Source organism: Phalacrocorax aristotelis, chromosome 3 (genome assembly GCF_949628215.1).
Source record: "Phalacrocorax aristotelis chromosome 3, bGulAri2.1, whole genome shotgun sequence".
NCBI classification, from domain to species: Eukaryota; Metazoa; Chordata; class Aves; order Suliformes; family Phalacrocoracidae; genus Phalacrocorax; species Phalacrocorax aristotelis.
Window position 1 is genome coordinate 23,590,887 of NC_134278.1, and position 24,912 is coordinate 23,615,798.

Below are 24,912 nucleotides of genomic sequence, written 5' to 3' on the forward strand. Positions count from 1 at the left end.
AATGCCATGGGCCAATGACTTTGCAGTAGCTGTGCTCCCAAGTCTCCTCCTGAGACCTTGGGCTGTAATTACAGACACTCCACAGGCATTTCAAGATTGGCATCTTGCTTATATTAATCTTTATTCTTTCAGATGATCTTGTATTTTGATGTTCTGGTTGTTACATCATGGTTTCTTACGTATTCCTCAGCTTCACAAACATGTCATATCAAAGTGTAAAATGTAGAAAAACTGCCTTTTGCACCTGTACAACTCTAGACATTTCCTTGAAGCCTCTCAGTTCCTGAGATTCAGAGATGTAGAGGAGTTGGTAAGTGCTGACTGTAGAATGTTTGTTTCCAACATTTTCTTTGGAATTATTCTAATTTTATAACATGAACTTTTTTTTCAACAGTCTATAAAAATGATTTGGGACAGCAAAAACCTTGGCACATGGGCATCTCTTTATGTTTATTCTCTTTAAGCAGGAGTTGTCTCTAGACAGACAATTGAAAAGAAAAGGAAATATAAGGGATAGACAGACGACATCTTTCATTGCCAATAAAGAAAGCACGTCCTTGTAGGAAGGCTTTGATTCTTATCGTATGTTTGACTTGAAGTCACCTACATTGAGCTCACACCCAAACTTTGAAAATTATTTCAAACATTCCCAAGCCACAGTTGACTTCCTGTTCGATTTCTTTATTCTTTCAGGTGCTTTGTCTTTTCGCACATATTCAGCCACATGTATTCCTCGACCATCTCCTCCTTTGCTGAATCACAGATGTTGGCCATCAGTTATCACAATGGATCTGTTCTCAGGCTTGAACAGGTGTCTGAAAATCTAGGATAAATGCAGAGAACCCCATGGACCTGCTATAGGGTGAAGGAAAGCAGGATATAAGTCAGTTTACTCACAGACAGTAGGAAATGTAGTCACTGAATTTGAGGGAGGCATTCATGGATTTCTGGAGGACAGACTTTGGGCATTCATTGACCCAAGAAGAATACAAAAAATTAGCAGGAAAACAAAACTACTGTGATGATATGGATGAAGGACTAACTTAAGTTTTTCTTTTTAACAGATTATAGCCTAATTCTTTGCCTTTACTCCATTGCCTATGCTATTTAATGCACATAATTCTTGCCCTTCTCCACCCCCCTTTTAAGGAGATGGAAAGACGGGGTAGCAGAGGGAGTGGGAGCATCTATGTCCTAAACATCTCTGTGCTATTAACATTCATGGCAAGCTATTGTGAATAGACGGCTGTCAAATAGAAAATTCACATGCAGAGTATTTTAATTTCAAATTCCTAATCAAAGAAGTACTGGAAATGAAAACTGAGTTTAAAACAAAACTGAAGATCCTCTTCATATCAAACATGCTTGAAATATGTGTTTCTTAATAATGTTTCTACAAAGTCTGCAAAATCTAAGACCACTGGTAGCATTCCTGTTCTCTGAACATTCCCAGTGCATTCAGGTATTTTGGATCAACAGATAAACAGATCTCTGCAGTGTTTGCAAGTGAAATAGTGCAAAACTGGGTTTGTGCCAAAGAAAGTAGAATTGACTAGAAACACAGACAAACAGAATACCAATTGGCTGGTCTATATTCATTGCCTGAACCAAGAGAAAGGGAAAAAAAGTAGTAAAATTGACAATTACATCTCTTCTTTCAATTCTTCATGCAGAATAATCTATGGTGTTACTATATACACAGGAAATACATATGTTTTATGAAAAAATCCACAAACCCCTGTTATTTTTATTGTTGCTAATATTTTAACTGTGTTAATTTAAAATGTCTTCCTTTTAAAAAAGCATTTTCATGCAATTTTTAGTTTTTATTTTCCTCTTAATGTGTCTATTTTATTAAGGAGAATAAGATACAAAACACACATGGAACCACACAAACACAAAAGCATACAGTGTGTATAGTATCTGTGCTAACTGATAATAGAACCTCCACTCATTGTTTGAATACTGCCATCCTGATCCTACCTGCAATGCAATAAAATGCACACTGAAAACCAGGTTTAATGATCTTAACATTTTTTGAAATGATTTTAAGTACCAACATTGTGCAAGAGAAAATTTCTCTTTCACTGATCTGCTTATGTGAATAAACATAAGCATATTTATTTCTCTTTGAAATCTACACTCCCACTGACTAAAGATGGTACATATGAAAGCTCACCAGCAATTCCTTTTTAAAAATCCTATTTGAAGTTGCTTATTTGTTTGACTAGCTATTATATTTTTTTTCTGACATTCTTTATGGTAGATCTCTGTCTTAAAATGTTTTTATTTTAATATCTTATTTTGGGAGGAAAATGGTAATTTCTTTGAAAACATATCAGCTGTTCCTATGACTGAAATCAGGAGGAATTATGTGAAGTACATTACATATATGCACATATGTAATACATGCACATATGTGCATGCATGTTATATATTATATAAAGTCTATCTGCAAAATGTGTTTATTAACCATCTTATGAAGACTAAAGCACTCTCAGAACTCTTTCTTTTCAATCTCCCAGGCATTTGGGACATGGTCTTGAAATTTTTCTTGAGACTGAATGGAGAGAAGCAGGAAAGGGGATCTGCAGAAGAAAATTGCCTCTTGCTGTCCTCTTGAAAACCTGTCTAAATTTGGCCAAGTTGGTAAATTGTAGTTTGCACATGAGTAGAGATTTCCTAGAGGTAAAAGTCTCTGATGGTTCTGTGCGCACAGGTCAAGCTCCAGCTGACAGCAGCTTGCCCTTTCCCTGAGATGACTCCTCTGGGATGCTAGAGGCAGCGCCTGTTCTCCTAACTAGATGCTGCAGCAAAAAGCATCTCTTGTCTTCCTCCTGCTTCCCTGCAGGATTCAGGCAGGGTAGGAAGAGGGAGCTGGCTGATGCTGGTGCAAAGCAGGCAATGGGAGATGGTTGTGGGAAGCCTGGGACTGCAGGAAAACAAGGGAGGAGAGGGGAAGGGAGACCATGGACGTGCTGGGGGGCAGCTGATAGAGTGAGTGAACAGGACAGCTTCAGAGGGAATCTGATCATGGGGATACTGGCCTGGCTGCGGAAACAGACAACAGCAGGGAGAAAGAAGAATTTTGAAACTACAAGGGGGACCACAAGATAGAGGGGAAGGAGACTGCAATGAAGGGGACAGGCAGTCAGGCTGAGATGTGTACCCAGATTTGTGTATGGGAGTCGCAATAGTGAAACAGAATACATCTGGTTAGGAAGGCACAAAAGCAGCAAGGCCAAAAGCATGGGCTGGATGACATATATTTCTCTCCAGAGCCTGAGATCATGGACATCTCTGTGTATCTTAGATTAGTACCTTTTATGAAATCTGCTGTTGATTAGCCAAAATTATTGGTGGCAGCTTCTAAGGAAACAGATCATGGCAGGTAAGTGGAGTAACAGGGCTGAAATTCTGGAGAATCAAAAGGTCTAAGCAGTAGGATAGGGTGACAGGAAGAGAGAATCTGGTGAGAAACTGAGGGCAAGATGCTGTTGTAACTGGGGAAGTCCATGTCAGACTACAAGCCAGATTGATATGGAAAGGTACCAACTCTGAGATACTAAAGCAAGACTCAGCAATAACACCAGCCAGAGTATGCAGGGACGAAAGAGAGAAATGAAACACTCAACCAAGCTTGCAAGCTGAGGAGGAGATTGATAGTGGGTATATTCACGGCTATATGAGGATATTTGCAGTGGGAGTGTCAGAATTTCAGTTTGCTGAAAGTGTTAGGTGGCAGAAGTCACAGGCATCAGAAGCAGAGATGTGTGACTGAGCTGCACAAGAAGGTTCAAGCTAGTCAGATGAATGTAACAGTTGTTCTTTTAGTTATGACAGATGTATCCCTGTAAAGCTCTATTCTTCTACATGTGAAGACTACCAGGCTCACTAAGGGACTCAGCTACATGTTTCTACATAAGTAAATGAAAGTCTGTGACCGGATCCTCGAGACAAACTTGCAAGATCTTGATCTGAAACTTCCTGGTAGTTAAACCTGTCTCCTTCTCAGATCCCTGTACAGCACCGGACCTGTAAAGCTTAACACATAGAGTGATCTGAACATATTATTCTTGATGAGAAGTAGGAAACTCTCTTCTGTCTGAGGGGATGCTGGTAGGGAATTCTTTAGTTTGGGGAGTATTTTCTCCTTACCAGCTGTCCAAAAGAAAGTTTATGTTTGGGCTACACAATCTGATTAAATGTTCCTTTCTGGCTGACTGGCAGTAGGATGGATCTCAAATAAGGCAGAGCAGGAACTGCACAGCTATCAGTATTCTCTCTACAGTGATTTAATCTGTCAAGCTGCATACAGTTTTATGCTATGGTTTTACAAAACAAAAATCTTTAATAGAAAAAAATCATAAGAGATACTGTGTCCTGCCAGTTTCACTGATGTGTCCCTGGTTCTCTTTACCCAGCTCCAGTGACATGTTGTGGCCATAACCTTAATGTTTATGACCCTCGTGCCCTTCTGGCATTGTACAAAACAAACCCCAAGAATCTAGCATGTATTTTTCTCACCTGTAGAAGTACTGAGTTTTCAAGGTTTTCTTTTGTTTTCATTACCTTGCCATCGTGGCCATGAGCTATTGTGTGAAGAGCTGCAGCACTGCATTTGCAGAAAACAAATTTGTATATTTTAGTTGCCATCTTCTGATTTTTAAACCCTGCCTTGTTAGATTTCTTTGTTTTCCTGAATGATAATAAATGCTTCAATGATGAACCAACACCTAATTTGGAAGATAAATAGAAGCTACTTCATGTAGCTGTTATTTTCCTTCCTAAATTTTATTTTGGTGGCTAATCCCAGATGGGACATGAGTATCACATCCTTTTTATATAAGGACTTAATTGAGTGCATAAACTCTTATACAGTGTGAATCACATATGAGGAGCTTGATAACAACTGCTGCAATATTCCTATTCAACCCAGAATGACAACATCTTAGCTATAATTTACTGGAAGTACATTTTATAGTGAAAATCTTTAACAGACCACTGTTTAAACTCTTCCCAGAAAAACAAAATTATGAGGACAGGATAGCAGAAAAAGGTAGTGCACTTCAGGCATAAGAAATATCATGATAAGCATCATGGGCAAGTGAGACTCCTGGAAAAATTGAAGTTGTGAGCTGGAGTGGGAATGTAGGAAGCTCTGATGAAAATAGGTGTTATGTAGCTTGTCCCACCTGTTATAATTTAAAGTAGAAATTAATGGAAAAAATTAAAGAAGTTGAGCATATCTGCAGAGTGACTGATCCACCCTAAATACTCAATTTCTCTCTGGGATATCCTTCCCTAGAGGGATAAGTTCTTCATAGGGGCTACAGCACATATACCTCTAGAAACAGACAGATCACAGAATCACAGGTTGGAAGGGACCTCAGGGATCATCTAGTCCAACCTTTCTGGGAAGAGCACAGCCTAGACAAGATGGTCCATCACCCTGTCCAGCCAACTCTTGAAAGTGTCCAATGTGGCCAAGTCAACCACTGCCCTGGGGAGATTATTCCAATGGGTGACTGTCCTCACTGTGAAAAATTTTCCTCTCGTGTCCAACTGGAATGTCCCCAAGAGCAACTTGTGCCTATTCCCCCTTGTCCTCTCCATGGGACTCCTTGTAAAAAGGGAGTCTCCGTCTTCTATGTAGCTGCCCCTTAAGTACTGGTACATTGTGACGAGATCCCCTCTGAGCCTCCTTTTCTCAAGGCTGAACAAACCCAATTCTCTCAGCCTATCCTCATATGACAGGCTTCCCAGTCCTTTGATCATCCTGGTGGCCCTTCTCTGGACCCCTTCCAGCCTGTCCACATCCTTTCTGTATAGCGGGAACCAGAACTGTACACAGTACTCCAGGTGTGGCCTGACAAGCGCTGAGTAGAGTGGGATAATGGCTTCTTTATCCCTGCTGGTGATGCCCTTTTTGATGCAACCCAGCATCCTGTTGGCCTTCTTGGCCGCAGCAGCACACTGTTCACTCATGTTGAGCTTTCTGTCCACCAGGACCCCCAGGTCCCTTTCCACAGAGATGCTCTCCAGCCAGGTGCATCCCAGTCTGTGCTGCACTCCCGGATTATGTTTTCCCAGATGCAGGACCTTACACTTCTCCTTGTTGAACTTCATAAGGTTCTTGCTGGCCCACTCTTCCAGCCTATCCAGATCTCCCTGCAGAGCAGCTCTCCCTTCTGGAGTGTCTACTTCCCCACTCAACTTGGTGTCATCAGCAAACTTCATCAGGCTACACTTGATGCCGTTATCCAGATCACTTATGAAGATGTTGAATTACACTGGGCCCAATATTGATCCCTGGGGGATCCACTTGTGACAGGTTGCCAGTTTGAAAAAGAGCTATTTACCACCACCCTTTGGGTGCGGCCTGTCAGCCAGTTCCCCACCCACTGCACAGACCACTTGTCTAGGCAATAACGCATTAATTTCTCCAGGAGGAGACTGTAGGAAACCATATCAAAAGCCTTGGAGAAGTCCAGGTAGATGATGTCCACTGCCTGCCCCATGTCAACCAGGCAAGTCACTTTGTCATAGAAGGCCACCAGGTTTGTCAAGCACGATCTGCCTTTAGTGAAGCCATGTTGTCTTTTCCCAATCGCATGCTTCGTTTGACTTGTGATGGCCCCAGGAGGATTCATTCCATAACTTTCTGTGTCTTGTATGATGCAACATTCATGAAACAATGTGTGAAAATATCAGGTCCAGCCCTCGTACAAAGGTCCAGCCCTCGTTCTGTTGCTTAAACATGACTAACAGATAAACATTCAAACCCAGGCATTAGGAGGAAATAACCCTTCTTAAGGCTAGCAGGATTAAAATTGGAAGCAAGTAGCTGGTTTTCAGCAGTGAGAATCAATTAAGATATGGGGCAAAGCTTTCAGTAACAATTGAGATAGAGGGTCTTTCTGAAGAGTTACACAATAGTTAAATCACAAGTTATTTAATAAATACTGGTCAACATAGTTTGTGTTTTTTTGTTCAGGCTGGTCAATTATTTTCTCCCTGCCTTAAAAATCTATAAAGCAATTGCAGTAGTCCCATATAATCTTAATATATTAAGTGAAACCTTAATTCTTTTTTCACCTCATGGGTTTAGGGACAAGGTCTTGAACAAAAGAACAAGTGACTGTCATCATGAAGGGTGTACAACTCAATAACAATGAGAAGTAACTGAGAGGAGAAGGTCAGCTAGATGTTTCTGTGAGACACCTCCTCCTTTACTGGGGATGAGAGATGAAGCTTTTCCGAGTGTAAAAGATATATGACAAGATACAGCTGTCTTTGCATTCAGAGATGGGGCTCATTAATGATCTTGAGTTGGGTGCAACTCCTTGTATATCATCAGGCTGAATTTTTGAGTCACAGGCTTGTCATATTATTGAAATAAATGGGGTCATACTAAGTGACATGTTCTTGGGCACTGGGAAGGTTTGGCCCCCAAGGACTTTATTTGCCTGTGCTAATTCTGCTTATCAATCAACTGGTCGTTCACATTTAATCCTGGCTCTAAAACATTCTTGCAGGAGAATCTTAATTTGTGAGCTCTTTGTGTTCTCTTGTGTCAAGAAGTTAAACTAATTTGATATTGCACTCCCTTGATAATGAAAAAGGCTGATGAGAATAAAAGAGAGTTTACAGTATTGTGTCTCATTAAATCATTTTGCATTTCAGTAGTAGGATGGTTTATCTGTCAAGTGGTGTTTGTGATACAGGACAGATTAAAAAAGCTGTCTAATCATACTGAAAATATGTGTTCATTATTTTTATTACAATAACATTCAAATTTCTGCTAAAAATCATGGCTGAATGGTGGTAGAAGTGGTACAAAATGCCTCAGATCCATCAATGAGATGTAAAGTTGCCAACGGCTGCAATTTCTGCTGCACCACCTCATAATTTAGGCTCGAAGTCCTAGTCTGATGTAAGTATCTCAGCTTTAATTTAAATCATAAGAATGCATTTCTAATCTTGTGGTGGTGCAGAAAAGCTTGAGAACACAAACTAGAAAGGGTTAGAAAAATGAGAAGGCAGCAAATAGAAGGATTTACCCTTCAGAGATAAATAATGCCAAGTGCATTTAACACTTCTTAGGAGAACTGGGCTTATTGTGTCCACTCTAACCACATCATTCACAAGATGCCTCCCCAGATACACCCAAAGCAAAGCATCCAGGAGTGGGCTGCTGCCACTGGAGCAAGTTGGAGAACTATCTGCTATGGATCCTCTTTCCTTGGAGGTGGCATGGCGTGGGGAAAGCTCTCCTCAGGCCACAGGAACTGTCCTTGTTACAACTGCAACTGGCTCCTCATCACCATTTCTACTTGTGATCCTTCCCTCATGACATGACAAATGCAAATCAATTTATTAGACTTAACCCCTACTCCTTGGTTGCTGTTGAACTGCCTGAAGAAAGAGGGATGCTGAAAGCAGCTGTACACTGGACTATTTTTTCTGATGGGCCATATGAAGCCCCACTGGATGTGAGGTGAGCATCCCAGGATTATAATTTTATCATAAACCTGAAGGCATTTGGCTGATAGTTAATTATGTATGAACACAGTGAAATGAATTTTACCTTCACCTGCAATTAAAATGGTGTGACAATCAAGATTTATCAGAAAAGAACCTGCTTAAAACGAAACCCAAAGCTTTCCTTTGTACAGGAGTCTGATTTCTAGGCACAGCAATGTGCTTATCTGTGCAAGAAGCCTTCATGATCGTATTCACATAATAGTCTACTTACTGCAACGTACAATAATGCAGTGCATGATTCTAATGACAGAACTGTTATCTTCAGCTGTTAATTCATAAATAAGCGTCTTTACCCAACCAAATGTGCTGTCCTTTTCATTGTTGCATCTTGTGCTTGTGCTACTCTAAAGCAAATTTTTATATGCTTATTAACATAATTGTCACATAATATCTCTGCTCTTGACAAGAGAAATACAAGGCCTTATTTTTCGTACTTTTTGTATTAAAAAAATTCTAGAAGTACTTTTATAAAAATTAAGGTTAGTCTGAATTAAGCTCACATTAAGGCAGATATTCAGTATTTTCTGTTTAGAGGGGAAAATAAAGGCCTAGGAGGTACCTAGTCCTGAATGTGCTCATTAAAAAGATGCATAAATCAACAAATTTAACTCATGTTTATGGGTAAAAAGTCCAACTTACCAACATCTAAAATGATTATTTACGACTTCATGAAACAAACGTTCCTTTACCTTAAGGGTGAAGACAAAGAGGAGAAAGAGGAGCTGATTTCTTATCAGAATATGAGTAGAAAGACTCTCATGATGCCAAAGATATGTTAAATGTTACCATAACAATGAAAAGCAGGTCACGTACATAGCTGCCTAAATATGGGTTAATGAATATTTGGCCATGTGTAGCCTCTATGCAGTGCTGCAGTGCTCATGAATCAAAGAATGGCAGCATCTTTGCAGAGTGCTGAATCCTAGAAATGTTAATGAGGCAGTATGCAGAAGTCATAACTGTTGCCACTGTCAAGTGGCCATGAAAACGATTATCTGGTAAGATATTGGAGGCAGAGCTACTATCCCCTAAATTCTCATGGAACTCATCTGATTTACTAACTTCTCATTGCATCAAGATTTTTAGTTTGTCATGGCAACCTCGGAGCAGATAGAGGAGTAGGATGCCATCAGGCAGCAGTCATAATGCAAGCTTAAGTTAAATGACTCTAAAGTTAATGATCCAAATTCTTCACTGCAGCCGTGAGGCACACAGTGTAACTTGGGGGAGGTGCACAGATGCTGTAAATTACTTTGGATGCCATTACCATGACCCTGGGCCAGCTGTGTATCAGACCAGACCGGTGGCATAAGTTACAATATTCTAACTGCTGCTGTGAGTGGTCCTGAATGGCTGTTGTGGCAGCCATGTAATCCCAGTGTCATGCTGAGGCCCTGCCAGGCTTTATTTCCCTTTCCTTCCTTACTCTGGCTGTAGGGTTGAAGGTAACATGGGAACTGGTACACTTTTTCTGCCCCACTAGAAAATTACCCCACCCTGAATAATCCTTCCATTGCTGATGGCCTTTTTAATTCAGTAAAATGCTGTAAGTCATCCTGAGCTCAAGGGACAAGCTAAGGCAATATGCTTTCCCTTGATTTGCATTTGTTTCTGTTTTACATTCTATTTTATCGTAATAGCAAGGATGTTAATTTTGCTTTAATTGTAAAGCTTAGATCCAAGAAAATGCTTTTAACAGTATCAAAAGACTATTCACCTGGGTAAAAAATGGTAACTGAAAAGCAATGTTATTGACAAAATTATCCATCAGTACAACAGCATCCTCTCTACAGTTTTCACAGTGTGATGATATTAGTGCATGTTAAAGCTGCCTGCCTGCTCTGCTGCCTGCTTTTCAGTGATAAGTATTATCTATTATATTGCAGGGGCTTTTGGTCAGATCCTTGTATATTTTGCAGTTTTCAGTGTATATTTCAAGATCTTCAAGTTTTATCATCTGCAGATAATCGTTACAGACAAACTAACAGAAATTAATCTAGTGGAAGAACAGGAAGAAACATCTGCAGCCAGGGATACCAACAAACAGAAGTTCGGAGGTAGCAATTGAATCATGTGAAACTAGGACAGAGCTGGCAGGGAACAGCCACTGTTCATCTATGCAATAAAATCCACACAGTTTAAGCCACAGCTATAAAATTAATGGGGTTTTGGTGAGCTGCCACTCCCTGGGGATAATAGTCAGCCTGCATGTCTAGATTTCTTACATGCTCCTTTTGTTATCCTGGCAACCTAGGCTGCTGAAGTCCTTTTTACACTGCCCTCCTCTCATTTTTTTTTCCTGTAGAGTATGCCAGGAACTCTCACAAAGCAGTCACTGTATTAGGAGACAGAAACTCCCAAAGCCTGGGTAAATATCAGCACCGTGGAGCAACTTTCACCCCTGAAAGGTCACAGACTGCAGCTCCAGCACATTGTGGGCCAGTCAGCAAGCAACCAGTCGAGCATATCAGTGCAGCATAATACCACATTATTACATTTGTCTGGCCAGCATTAAATGAGCTGCAGTCCCATGCTTTGTTTTCCTTGACTTTGAATGAATGAAGCAGCTTTCATAGGCCATCCTAAAGCTGTTCATTCAAAGATTAGAAAAAGGCCACAGTGTCTGATGGGGGATTTAGACTAAATGGAAACACCTAACACCAAAACCATGATCGTCAAACCCTCACCCAGCTTCTGTGTAATCCTCACCATTTACATTTGCTAAATACCTAGTACAGAACATTAAAGTTACCCGGTAGCACCCCAGTTGTGATGGGGCCAGGGAGCTCCTGGGACAAGCTTGTGTCTGTCTGAGCCTCCCTCTTCCTCCTGTGTCCTGAGCTAGTATTTGCAGAGATCAGTCTTAGACACTTCCTCCTACAAAAAGCAGTATCTTGAATAAAAGCGGTAATTCCTTCTCTCTTCTTTTTTGATGGGTTTTTTGTTTGTTTGGTTGGTTTGTTTTGAAGGTAGAGGGAAAAGGGTCTAAGAACTTTCCAAGTTACAAATCCCAAATGGATGACTGTGCTGCCTGGTAGTGCTGGGGCACTAACTCGGTGCAAGCTTCCGGGCTTCCCTTTGGGCTGCTCTGTGCTTGGTATACTGGTTTTTGTGGGTCTAGCTGTCTTGCAACGGGGTGCCTAAAGTTAGGTACCACATTGCTTAACATTTTGATTCCTAAATTTTTGTGGGATCTTGTACTTTGTTGATTATGACAGGCAGCTGTGCATATGGGGAATATTTTGGGAGTAACAATTTTCTAATCTATTTATCAAATCTGTCAGTTTGTCAGTTGAATTTGAAAAAGTATGCCAGGAACAGGTGCTTAGTTTCCTTGAATTTACATATGTGTATATACACACACATTTTTTTTTTTTTTAACCGTACAGCAGCACTAGGAAAACAGCAGTGGTGTATGCTACTAGACTCGTCACGCTCTTATCGATTATGTATCACAATACAGTAGAGGTTAAATGTTGATTCCAGAACATTTTTAAAATATTATTTGAAGTCTTCACAATCACCATGACCAATTATTTAGAAGATTAGTGATAAATCACTCATCTGATGATTACTCACTGATAATGACTTCTTTTCCTTGGATGATTATTCTGTTGGAGATTATTGCACGACCTATAAAAGTTTCTAAAGCTGCTGTTTTGTGTGGGTGAGCCAACACTTTGTAGAAGGGCTCTGCATGTTACAACTTTGCCGTTTGCCAGGGCAGGCTGCCTATCTCTGCCTTCACTTTTCTGAACATTATCAGAACATCTAGTTTCTATTCTGCTTTAGGGTCATGCTAAGTTACCAATTTGAAACAGTTGCTGTGATGTTGACAGTTTTAATTTGTTCCACTTGATATGCTAGTAGGCCTATTGCCTGTTCAAAGTAGATTTTGTGGTTCTGAAAGAGACAGTTTCTGTATTTTCTGAATGCAATGCAATTTGTACCCATATTGCAGCTTCAGACATCTCCTTGGGGGCAATTCTAATTGAAGTTGCTTGATTTCTGTTACCAATCACAGCCTTTTCAAACTGGGTTTCTTTTAATCTCTAATGCTTTAAGTTTCTCCTGTATTAGCAGGCCCACTCAGGTGTAACATTTTCTCTGAACCTGTCTGCTTGACCGCAGCCCTCTGGTTTGCTTTAGTCACTGTCCCAGCTAACAGCTAAAAAGCACCTGATGAGCTCTGAGACCATCTGATACTTATGAGAATTTATTTGTCCTTTCTTAAAACGATTGCATGTAAATTAAGCCATAAATCTTACTCGGACTCACCTTTCAGCAAGTTGCACCTTAGCTGGACTCCCAACAGAGGCGGCAGCATTCAGCGTGGATGCAAGGACCGCAATCTGGATCTCTGTCATTCAGCAGTCATTTAAGGCCTAATATTTCACAGTCCCTAAGCAAGTCACTTCAGGGGATCACCATGCAGAACTGTACGTGCATTTTTCTTGGGAAAAGAAGGATCTGTTGTCAGTTTAAACAGTATGCAGCGGCTTATGAAGGAGGAATCATAAGTTTGTATTCACTTGCATTGGAAGTAATAGTTTGTAAAAGAGAGGGTGAGGGTGGAAATTTCCATGGGAGTACATTTTCCCATGGAAAATATACAGATGTAACAAGTGCTGCTTTAGATATTAGGAAAAGCATGTAATGTATTACTTGAGGGTTTTGCTTGCATCTTTGATTTCAGCAAGATGGCAAGTGCTTGACACTCGTGGATCTCTGTTATATCAAAGCCTTAAAAAAACCTGTTAAGTGTAATTATCTTATCATTAATCAACTCATGATCTGGGGTTTTTCTGGACCTTAGTGTAACTTGCATTTTAAATACCCTTGGTTTATGATGAATTTGTGTTAGACTTGCATTGTAAGGATATATCAAAATGACTTTTTTTTTTCTTTCCAAGTAAATAGCTAATCATACAAAGCTTTTTTCTCAGCAACCGATGAGCTGTTTTTTTCCATTTGGTTTTCCATCCACACACAAGGTTTATCATCCCTCCATTTCCTCTTTCAACATTTGAATTTTTTTTAATTTTACGAACAAATGTTTGAAGTTGGATGTGCCCTTAACTGAATAGCTGTCAGGAAGAAAACCAATGAAGGAGGAGAGGCAGGAAAGACTGACAGGAGAACCAGGATGTGTGTACCAGTGTCTTCAACTCCCCTTAGCTTGAGCAGCCTTTGCAGTTCAGGGAACCTCTGCCCCTGGCTTCCCGTTCTCTCCCCTCAAATGCCAGCTTTTTCCCATTAGGAAATGTACTTAATGAAGAATTCAGGCAAGGTATTTTGGTCACATAGAAGAAGGGGGACGATGGAGTCTATGAGAGGAGACGCTCAGGGTGGTTGGCAGGAGAGTTGTTTATTGCAGTCTCAGCATGGTGGTATGTTCTAGCTGCAAAATACTACCAGGGCAGAACAATACTTGCCTCTTACTCTAGGCTTTTGGTCCAGTAGATGAAATACTTACAGATCCTCTCTGTTGTGTAATCTCCATATGCCAAAACATTGGCCTGGCTATCGCGTGTGTAAGGCAGGAGGCAACTGCAAGCTTCCTGCAAAATGTACAAGGTATGTTTTTTCATCCTTGATTTGGAGATGGGGAAATAGGACACAGAAAATTAAGTGATTTTCTTGTGGCAACAAACACAGCTGGAGCTAGTAACAGCTGCAGAATTAAAGCACTCCCACTGCCCAGTTTTGTCTCTGTTTCATTTATATTTTGTCGTGTCACTGCATACAGAGAGTTAGAAATTAATTTTGCTTGTGAAATAACTTAGGATACTACTCAGGCCTTTACTAGGTTAGTGCATTGCAAAACCTTCACAAATATTTTAGGGTGGCTCAGCAGCAGCTAGATCATTGATTATGAATTAGCTGATGCTTAGACATTATGAACACAGCCTAGACCCAGATCCAGGGCTAATAGAGACCCAGTGAAATCACATCCATTGAAATCACAGTCTCTGAGCAAGTTCAGCGTTGCAATATTTCTCTAAGTAGTAATATATACTAGGTAGAATATCTCAGAAATTACAATATGGATATTATGGACAAAACTGCCATGCAAAGAATCATTATTGTTAATCTTTAATAAGATATTAAATGCACAAGGGTCCAACTGTACACCATAACAAATTTTTTATTTCGAAAGTCTTTTTTAATGTACAGTGTTTTTATCCCATATGTAACATTATAAAAGTTTCCAATTAAATAAAATTATATGTAAGGAAAATCTCATTTTTATACAAGATCTAAACTTATAATACCAAAAAGACACAGATTGAGAAAGGCTATTATTTTTGTTGCTGGTAAATATAAAAGTATGTAGGGAAAGCTTTTCCCCACGGGGTTGATGACCTTTCAATGTGTTATTAAGGGAAAGTGAATTCTTCAATAGAAAATCAGCATTTAGGCCATGGTCCTGAGGATCTTTTTGGATCCTGGTGAATCTTTGCTGATAGAATTCTATCTATTGCATTGTTACCCAAAATAATGATGCTCCATTTAGATTTCCAGGTTAAATCATAGTGCACTAGAAATGCATGGAACTAGTGCAGTTTACTAAATCGTGCTATGAAAGGTTAGAATTGTTCTGCATAAGCCTCAGAAGGCTTGAGGTAGTCCATGAAGCTTTTGTTAAGCTTTTTCTCTTGAATTTGTCACACCATTAACTGATAAAATAGATGTACTGACAGATTTCCAACTATGTTAGAACCCCCCAAATCTAGCGATCTGAGGGAGAACTGTTGTATACTAGTTTTCTTGATACAAAAGTTTTCAGAAGGTTCAGCTTTCTCATTTAAATCAGCTTCTAGCAAAGAAGAATACTTCCATAATGAGTATTTTATACTTTCAACGTGTGGTGGCTATACTAATCCTGCCAGTACCATGGACAGGGAGAACAGTGAACATCATCCATCAAATATCAGACACTGGAAAAGTAGATTTTTTTTCTTACATTCAGCAGAACTTAATAAATTGTTTCAAGGAAGGTTCTTTGCCATTAATATGTAGTTTACATATACTACAGCTGTTTTAAGCCACTGAAATTATTCATGATACAGATATTCATTACTGTATGGTAATCAGCATGGCTTTATTGGGTCAGCACACCAAATTGCAATGTATATTAGTTTGCTTTTAAGAGAGCTTGGAATGGAGATTTTATAGTTAGAGATACTAGTTATAATGTAATTGATTAGGGTTTACATCATCTGTTGACATTTTAAATCTATAGTCCACATTTATTAATTGAGCTTAGCAGCACAGCATCATATTCAGATTACTGTTGACTCCTACAATTTATTGAAAAATGATCTTGTTTCACCTTACATATCAGAATCAGTTTGCAGAGAACCTTTCTGCTGCAGAGGTATCTGTATTAAATTAGTACCACAGATTAAAAGAGAACGAAAGGTTTGAAATGTCATTAAAATTGAACAGTAAATTTCTCACTTTAAAAAAAGAGAAGAGGAGAATGTCTCATTTCTCATCAAAGGTAGGCAACTAATTAGTCTCACTCCAATTAATACTTGGGTTATACAGAAGATGGTTGATTCTGTCTAGATTTTTATCCTTTGAACACATGACAACAAGGAACATGGAAAGTTTTCAACTTTCATGTTTGTGCTGGTACCTTGAAGTGTGAAGGTATGGGTTATGCACCGGCAGTGGTGTGTTATTTTGGCTGCAGAGACAAATGCATGCTATTTAATCACTTTTATTTCCACTGTTTACAACTGATAAAGAACAGATCTTGGCCAAGCAGAAAGCGTGTTAACCTTTCTGTATGGTCTACAGATGGCTTTTGAAAGTGTATCCAGACTGGTGATTCCAGAGAACGTAAAGATAATGGCAACACCTAAAATATAGGCTCGAGGTAAAATGCAGAGTCTGGGCCTAAGATGGCCTTCCGAAAGAACATCTAGCCAGTCTCAGTTTCCTACAGCAATCCCATAAGGCTGCCCACTCCCCCAGCTACTGCTTGTTCCCCTTCTTTTAAGTCTGCTCCCACGCACAGCAGGCCCTGACATAGGCTCGACCAGGGAATGCTTTGGAGCTCCAACCTGCTTCCTCAAACAGGAATAGCTTCCATGCACTCTGCAGAAATTGCTTGCCCACAGGCTAGCATAATACAAATTTGCCTTGAGTTGTATGAAAGCAGACCCAAGGGGAAACAGGTAGAACAAAATTGCTTGCTGAAGACAGTATGTGGGATGATGGAGGAGAACCGTAATGGGTCAAGCTCAGAGCCCAGTGTTTTTAAGCAATCTCTTGGACTTCTCATGGCTATAGCTGGGTCTGTCAATGGTAGGAGGGGTACCGGAGAAACAGTTGTGCAGCTAAAAGTGCTCTAGTTGTGGCTTGTGCTGTTTCTAACACAGACCAATTACTAGTCTCTCCATTTTGGGGAAAATTTTACTCCCCTTTCCATCCCCCCAGCCCCTCATTAGAGATACAGTGATTTAGAAAGAAAGTCTGCTAAGTTGAGGGTTAATTTGTCTTAGAAAAAAAAAATAAACGTGATTAGCTTGAACAGGTACATATTTTAAGCTCTGTCATCTTCATTATGGGTTGGAATTCTCCTGGTTGCAGACAAGATTTTGCCAGGAATAGAGGACAGATCTCTGACAAGAAGGATGCACAACCAAGTTCCCTAAGTAAATTAATGCTGATCTTAGCATGCTGCTCTCTTTTGCTTTCAGTTGCTTTCTATGAGCTCTCTGACTTCTGCATCTGACTTCCTCTGCATCTCTCCAGTGTCCTTTATGCCATTTTTCTTTCTTTTTTTCCTTAAACAAAAAAAGGGGAGATGGGACTGTTTTCCAAGGAACTGGGTAGAAATCAAGTACAAATACTTATACACAGATGTTCTAGACGGTGAGGTGATGCAGGCAAATGCAAGTTTCTCAATGTCCCTGAACACTGGTCTAGTGCAGACTGCTACAAGCACCAGGCCACCTGCCTCACTGGCTTTCTGCATTTCTGCTGTTCAGAAGTGTTTCCTGGCACAGGTCACAGCAGCACATACTGCAGCTCTTCGCTGACTGCTACTGTGCTGGCCTGCTACGAAAGAAGAGGATTGCTAAAATGTGGACTTCAACAGGCAGACTTCTTTCCTGTTCTGCACATTCTCTTCTTCCACATGTACATGGCATGTGGAGGTAGTATAGAGGGAGGCTGTTAATTAAACCTGGCTGCTCTTTGAGCCAGCAAAACTGCTGTTAGGCAATAGTACTTAGTGACTCCCCGTTCAGTGCCATCTTTCCAAAATCTAACCTGTCTCAAAGTCTCCTGTGTAGCATGAATCAGGCCCATGATGTTTAAGAGTGCACAGAAAATGAGGCAAAAGAAATTAATTCATCCTGAAAAAGAAATAAACAGCATAATTTGAATAGTATATAATTGAACAATGTTACTTCTGTAAGCATTTTCTGGCCTTAGCTTTTAAATTAAATCAATTCCTGATAAATAAATATGTGGAAATCCAATATCATTACTTCACTTGTTCATATTCCTTGCTAGAGAATTATTTCTCTGTAACAAAGCATATTTTCTGCACTGTTGAACTACATCCATCTTAACGGGATCTGCCTCTTTTGGATTTATACATTTATTTGAGTGGGTGGCTTGCCTGCCTGAGAAAGGGAGTTTCCTGAATTATGAAAACAAGAAAATCTCATATCCACAATCCACTCTACAATTTTTATGACACTATATAAATGTTAACAGAAGAGTTATTAATTTTCAAACATAATCATCAGTAACTATTCAGGTTTTTGCTTCCCCAGTAGTTTATGAACTGGCAGTAAATCTTACAGTGCTTTGGTGATTCACTTGAATCTGGGAAGTGAGTATGTCAGTGAACTGGGTATGAAACCACTGTCCTTTCTTTTTTCCCCAGTATTTCCAAAGTACTTCTGCTTTTGCAAACTGCTTCTTGAATGGCACCAACTGTGAGCAGTTTGTTGCTCTGTGATGAGGCACTTTGTTTTCTTGGACTGAAAGGGAGCTTCAGGAGCCAGATCCTCAGCTGGTGTGAATATATGAATAGTGCTGAAGTAAATACACTGCCATTTAGGCTGCCTCCTGATGTTCCCTTTCATTCCCTTAGAGTGGTGTGCGTCATTCCACTCACCCAAACCTAGCATGGCTGACATTATTCAAGATGTTATTTGCAAAGCAGAAGGGCTTTGCTCACTGTAAGGCTAAAGGGGCAGTGGTTCTCTATCCAATTCATTCTCTCTGCTGCTGAAAAGCTGTTCACAGGCTATTGGCTCAAGCAAATCACAACATATTTACTTCCAAAGCAGAAAGCAATAAGCAGTTACTCAAGGGTACATCAGCAAACTGAAGACAATGGAATTGTGGTCGTTTACTCTGGTTGAAGGTCTGCCCTAGTTTTTAAGAGCATATTTTTAATACCTGACCAAGGCTTCATTTTTCATACGCTGGTTTCTATTGCCAATAACTTGTTTTCCTGGTGCCTACCAAATAAGTTCAGGCATCATCATGTACCATACATAACACTGTGCAATAATTCTGTTATGTTGAATCTAGAGACTGTGGAGCAAAGACAGCATTGCATAATGAGTTGGAGGGAGGTAAAAAGAAAGAGGGGTCAATGAATAACATGCAGCGGAAAGATACTGAGAGAAGCCCCAACAGAGTTCTTCAAGAAAAACAAAAGTAGAGTAGAAGACAAACAGAAATGGTGAAAGATGAGGAAAGAAGGGACAGGAAAAAGGTGTTTACACTTGTTTAGCACTAGCTGTGGGTGGGAAGGCGCTTTTTTTTTTTTTTTTTTTTGCTTTTTATGGTCAGTGGTACCACCACTTCTAACATGAATGTTTTAGTTCAGCAAATCAATCTAGTTTAAGAAAACTTTTGTAGGTCTTCTAGATGTATTCCATGTAATTATTAGTGATACATTTGATTAATAAATAGTCATACTACAAATATTATTTTATCGTGATGGGTTAATCATAAATTCTTTGCATTGCTTTTAAAGCTATAAAATGGCTTGCACATTGAAAAATATTAATTTCTTTACTTTGTCTATAATGGGCACTTCAGATTACTATCTCAAGTGTAGATGTCTGAGCTGCAGGCTTCAGATTAAGTGAATAGATCATCACTTCCCCTCTGCATCAAAACTGGAAGAAGGTGGTTTGTGTTCTGGACAGTAGTGTAGATGTCAGTGTCTGAGGATAGATGAGAGGAATGACATGTGAGGTCTCCCATTACCTTTGAAAATTTGGGATCTCCTACCTTCTATAGGTCTTCTGAGTATGAATTTGTTACATATACATAAGACATGCATATGTATAAAAAAACATTGAAGAAACCTGTATATAAGTTTGGTCCGAGCACCAGCACAGGTTGCCCAGAAAGGCTGAAGAGTCTCCCGCCTTGAAGATATGCAAAAGCCATCTGGACGTGGTCCTGGGCAACCAGCTCTAGGTAAGCCTGCTTGCTCACTATGTGGCCTCCTAAGGCCCCTTACAACCTCAAATATTCTGTGTGTAAATGACATATTCAATGTTCAGGAATTAACAAATGTATGTCACTATTCTACTGAACAAAACACCACCGAGTATATTCTTGTTGCTAGGGATGAAGAAAGATTGAAGTGACAACAGCCATGACATGCATTCCTATCACAGTTATAGAAATAAGTATATACAATCAATTACATTTTCCTGGCTGAAGGACGAATTGAAAGAATATCCTATATTATAAAAAAGCCTTGGGTTACAGCTAGTGGTCATACATAAATGTGGTAAAAATAAAACTGGTTTTTTAATTTCTTTTTTTCTTTTCAGTCTTTGAATCATGTAGCTAATAACACATTCAAAAAGTATTAAAAGTTTAATGGAATTTACTATAAGTTACATGCAGACTTTTTTATTCCTAAAGGATAATTATAATTATTTGAATTCTTCTCTTCATTAAAGATGTCTAAAGTGAAGTTAAAGAAAGCATGTGAATTTTCTTCCAAGGCTCAATTCAGATATGAATACAACATTGCTGCCTTGGAAAAATTTGTTTAGTGAAACAGAACATTTGCTTTTTTTTTAAAAAAAAAAGCTAATTCCTCTGTTCTTCACTGGATTATGCATTTTTATTGGCTGTATTGATATGATTAGGGGAATAATTGCTGGAGTTTAATTTTTTTAAGTGGTTTGGTAGGTATTCTGCATCTCTGTTAATTGCTCAGAAGAGAATACCCCCTGCAGCTAATTAGAAGAGGTAAAATAAACCTACAAGCAGCCTTGTTCCATCTCAATTATTATCATAGAGGTTAGAGTCTGGTACAAAGCCTGATAAACCTACCATAGTAAAATAGGTGTTGGTAAACCACAGTTTGATTATAACAATATCAAATGTAAATTTGTAGAGGTGTAGGAAATACAGTCATAAATTTACAATAAAAGATATCAAAGCCTACCTTCTCTGAATCTTTTTACAGAAGAAAATCTTTGCAATACACCATATTATAAAAAGCAAAAATAGCTTTGTACTTTAATACATTGATATTGTAACATAGAGGAATCAAATACATAAACAGACGCTGTGTGCAAACAGGGCACAGAATAGTTGACCTTATGTCGCAGAATTGACAGTTCGGAGTCAGCAGAGAGAGAGGAACAGATGGGTGTGTAGAAGACAATGACAGAATCCTGCTTAGCCCTGCGCACAAACAGGTGCTATGTGGTCTAGGTTCTTGCAGCCATTGTGGCAAAGGAAGACTTTAAAGAGTATTTGAAGGAAGATAATACAAGAATGAGATGATTTCTGCATCATTTTCTATACTTATTTTAATCAGTCACAGCAAACTAAACTCTCAGACATGTGCTTTCCTCTCTCCTAGGGCTGTGATCTCCCATCATAGCTAAATGCTGTCTGTGTACCTCAGCATTTCATGCCATTGTACCAAAATCATGTGATTGCCAGGCATATTCACGGAGCAATGATTTTCCTGTGGTTTTAATTTCAGAAGTATTTTTTTCCCTATGTATCTGTGCATCTGCATACAGTAAGGAATACTACACATTCTTGCCCCTTCAGCATATCCCTCACACAACCAGGCAGATTTGTTTAAAAGTCCCAGGCCCCAAACTTATGACATGAACAAATCCGCTGTGACTGAGTCTTCCTATGGAGGACTGTTGTGGTTCCTGTGGTCCAAGTGGGTTCCATAACTTTCCCTTTCCTTGGTCTCATTGTTATGCTCTGTAGGCTCTGATTTGATCTTCACAGCACTTCCAATTTTGTGACCTAGCAACCCTACCGCCTGGTACCAATGCTCACCTTGGCTGCTGCTGTGGGTATCTGTCATCAGACAAATCTTTTCGTGGTCGATCTGTAGTACAACCACGAAACAGAAGGACTGCCAAAAGGTTTATAGGACAACTACTCTTTAATTTTGATGGCACAAATGATGCATAGGTCTGGATACAAGAAATAAACCACCTATACATATTGCTTATTAGACTCAACACCTAGAAATAATCTCTGGCATATGGTCTGAGCCTTCCAGAGTGTTTTTTTCCTAAATGTGCCTTCTTTTTCAGTTGTAAACTCACAGAGTGCCACTCTTCTTTCTTCTGTTTGTCCACTTGTGTTTGTTCATTCATAGCTGATCAAATAAGAGAAATTCTCTTGGCATCAAGAGCATGCTCTTATAGTTTCCTTCCCAGTTCTGTGGTTTTAAAGTCTGCACTCATATTTAGTTTCTATGGGATATCTAAATTGCAGGATTAAGCAGAGATAAAACAAACTGCTTGGAAGCAGTTTGGCAGCAAGACACAGCTAAATGAAGGCTAATTTACTCAAATGTTGTGGATGATATCTGAGCTTAATTTTATCTGCTTTTAATCTTTTGATCAAGTTTAGACAAGAACAGTATAATTTGCTTCACTTACCTCGTATACGTTAGTTTTAACAGGTAGGCACGTTCAAAAATGCACAAGTTCTCACAGTCTGCTCAGCCTAAACAGACACAATGATACGATGCACAGAACATGTGCATGCTGTTTGCCACTTGTAGGGAGCATCTGGTGAGACAAATTATTTCCCTACATTACCCCCTGCCCTTTCCCCCCACATCAAATTAAACAGGAAAACCCAGTCACTAGACCTCATAGAAGCAATATAGAACTACATAGTATTTTCATAGTGCTTTTAAATATATGATGATATTTCACAGTTTATTTTGTCTGCTCTTAGCAACATCACAGATACAGTGTTATTTTTGTGGTAGAATGTACTGTTTTTATAGGAGCCTTTTGGATAGAGAACATACGTTTGTCTTTTTACCTGTTGGACAGGTCTGATTATCAAATATTTATTCTTATTTAAGCTTGTAGCGCTTTTAGTTTATAGTCATTATTTCAGTTATATGCACTTTCCTGCTTTTGTGTTTTTGCCTTGTGACAAAGCCCTGTGAAATACTTTTACATTAATTACAGAGCTAAGTAAGTTTGGATGTTTATGATAAAATATTCAGAAGACAATGGGAACTTGGCCTTATGTGCTGTAGTTTTTACTCCACATCTTAACACGATTAGATGTTCTCATTCCTAATGCAGTGTTCATTATTTGTTATCACCACTTTCTTGAGTTGACTAGCTGTTTTACTGAATGTGTTTCTGAATCAGCAGCTGTCAATAAGCCTTGAAAGAGGTGTTTCTGTATAAGGAGTCTTAATATTTTTGAAGACAGTAAGTCTTAGGACCTTTGAGACCTCTCTGGTTTTGCAGAAATATTTTTGTCCCTTAGGAACACTGTGTAAAATTGAGGACTAGGTTACTATACTTCTGGAAGCCAATGTAACACAAGCAAAGAACAGTAACAACAGTGACTTCACTGTAAATGCACCGCAAAACAAAGAAAGCTAACTTTTCCATTCACATAGATGGTACTTTAATAAATAATCTCTTCAGAAATTTCTTGAGCATTACTGAAGCTTCAATGCACACTAATTTTTGCAGTCGAACTAAAGGTCAGCTTTACACCCAGACCCACAGGCAATCTCCAGGAAGAACTTCTGAGCTGCAGTTCAAGAAGATGATGGGAAGGTCACGGTCGAAGGCAAAGCTTTGCCTCCAAGTCATCCTGCCCCACTCCTTAAACTCTAAGCACTACAGTGCTAAGTTACAAGCAGCGGATTTCTTGTTCCTATTCTCTTTATAGCCCATGACTATCTGCTTAGCTGAAAGTAGAAGACTGATCCTTAGAACAGTATCGTGAGAAGAAAAGGAGCCAATGTTTATAGATAAAATATATACATGAATTAAGATATAACTTAATGGGAGGCTGATTGAACCCTCCACCACTGTATCTACTTTCACGGGAAGTTAGACATCTACCATCCCAGGCCTTTATTTGTGCTAACATGCTGTGAAAAGATAACATCAGCTGCAATTTCATTACACTTTTTAGAATCAATTTTCTATTTTGAGTAGCAAACAAAAAGAACTCAACTTAAAACTGTGTCTCCCAACATTGTTACTGATACTATCCCCAACAAACTCTGTTCCAGTGAATACACAAAGTTAAATCACTGATCAAATGTGCCCTTACTGCAACTCTGGAAGATGTGAGGTTTCAAGAATCTAGTTGGGTGTCAGAAGCCTCTGGTCTGTGGCAGGTTGGTCTCAGCTGGCAGCCAAAGCCCCATGCAGCCACTGGCTCCCTCCCTCCCCTCAATGGGATCGGGGGGGGGGGGAATTGGAAAAATGAGACTGAGAAGACTCATGGGTTGAAGTAATGACAGGGAGATACTTTATCAATTACTCTTGTGGGAAAACCAGACTTGATTTGGGGAAATTAATTTATTGCCAATTAATATAAATATTTAATTACTAATTTAATTACTAATTAGGTTATTGGGAAATAACAACAAAACCAAGACACAAACATTAAAACAGATAGGGAAAACATACTCTTTCTCCTTCCCCAGGCTCAACAGACACCTCTCCTCCCCCTTGTTATCGCAGCAGCAACGCTCTGTCCCCTCTGTGACGGAGTGGGGTCGTGCAGAGCGGGCCTGGATCTTTTGGATTTTTTTCTGCTGCTCTATCCTTCTCAGACTTTCTTCTGCCCCTGCAGGGGTCCTGCATGGCTGCAGTGCCTTTGGGAATCCATGCTCTGGTGCCTGGAGCACCTCCTTCCCTCCCTCTCCTCTTGTGCCCGGCTCACAGGGTTGTTTCACTTTTTTTCCTCACTCCTCACCGCCTGTGCAGTGATTTTTGCCCTCTCTTAATTAAACTATCCCTGAGGCACCACCACCGTGGCTGCGGGGCTCGGCCGTGCCCTGGGGTGGGTGGGTTGGAGCCGGCTGGAACCGGC

The 24,912-nt window shown here is 39.6% G+C and overlaps 1 long non-coding RNA gene across 2 annotated transcripts; it reads right to left on the minus strand.

Annotated features, from left to right (window-relative positions):
* Positions 1-429: 429 nt before the first annotated feature.
* On the minus strand, positions 430-24,906 carry LOC142054405 (uncharacterized). Of its 2 annotated transcripts, none has more exons than XR_012659516.1 (7): positions 24,507-24,906; positions 22,485-22,551; positions 21,871-21,922; positions 17,836-17,921; positions 14,024-14,108; positions 12,826-13,000; positions 430-855 (listed from the first exon to the last, which is right to left on the minus strand). It is a non-coding gene; the product is annotated as an uncharacterized LOC142054405 (long non-coding RNA). The 2 variants fall into 2 exon arrangements; XR_012659517.1 differs by lacking the exon at positions 24,507-24,906 and adding an exon at positions 24,145-24,500.
* Between the last annotated feature and the right edge of the window lie 6 nt (positions 24,907-24,912).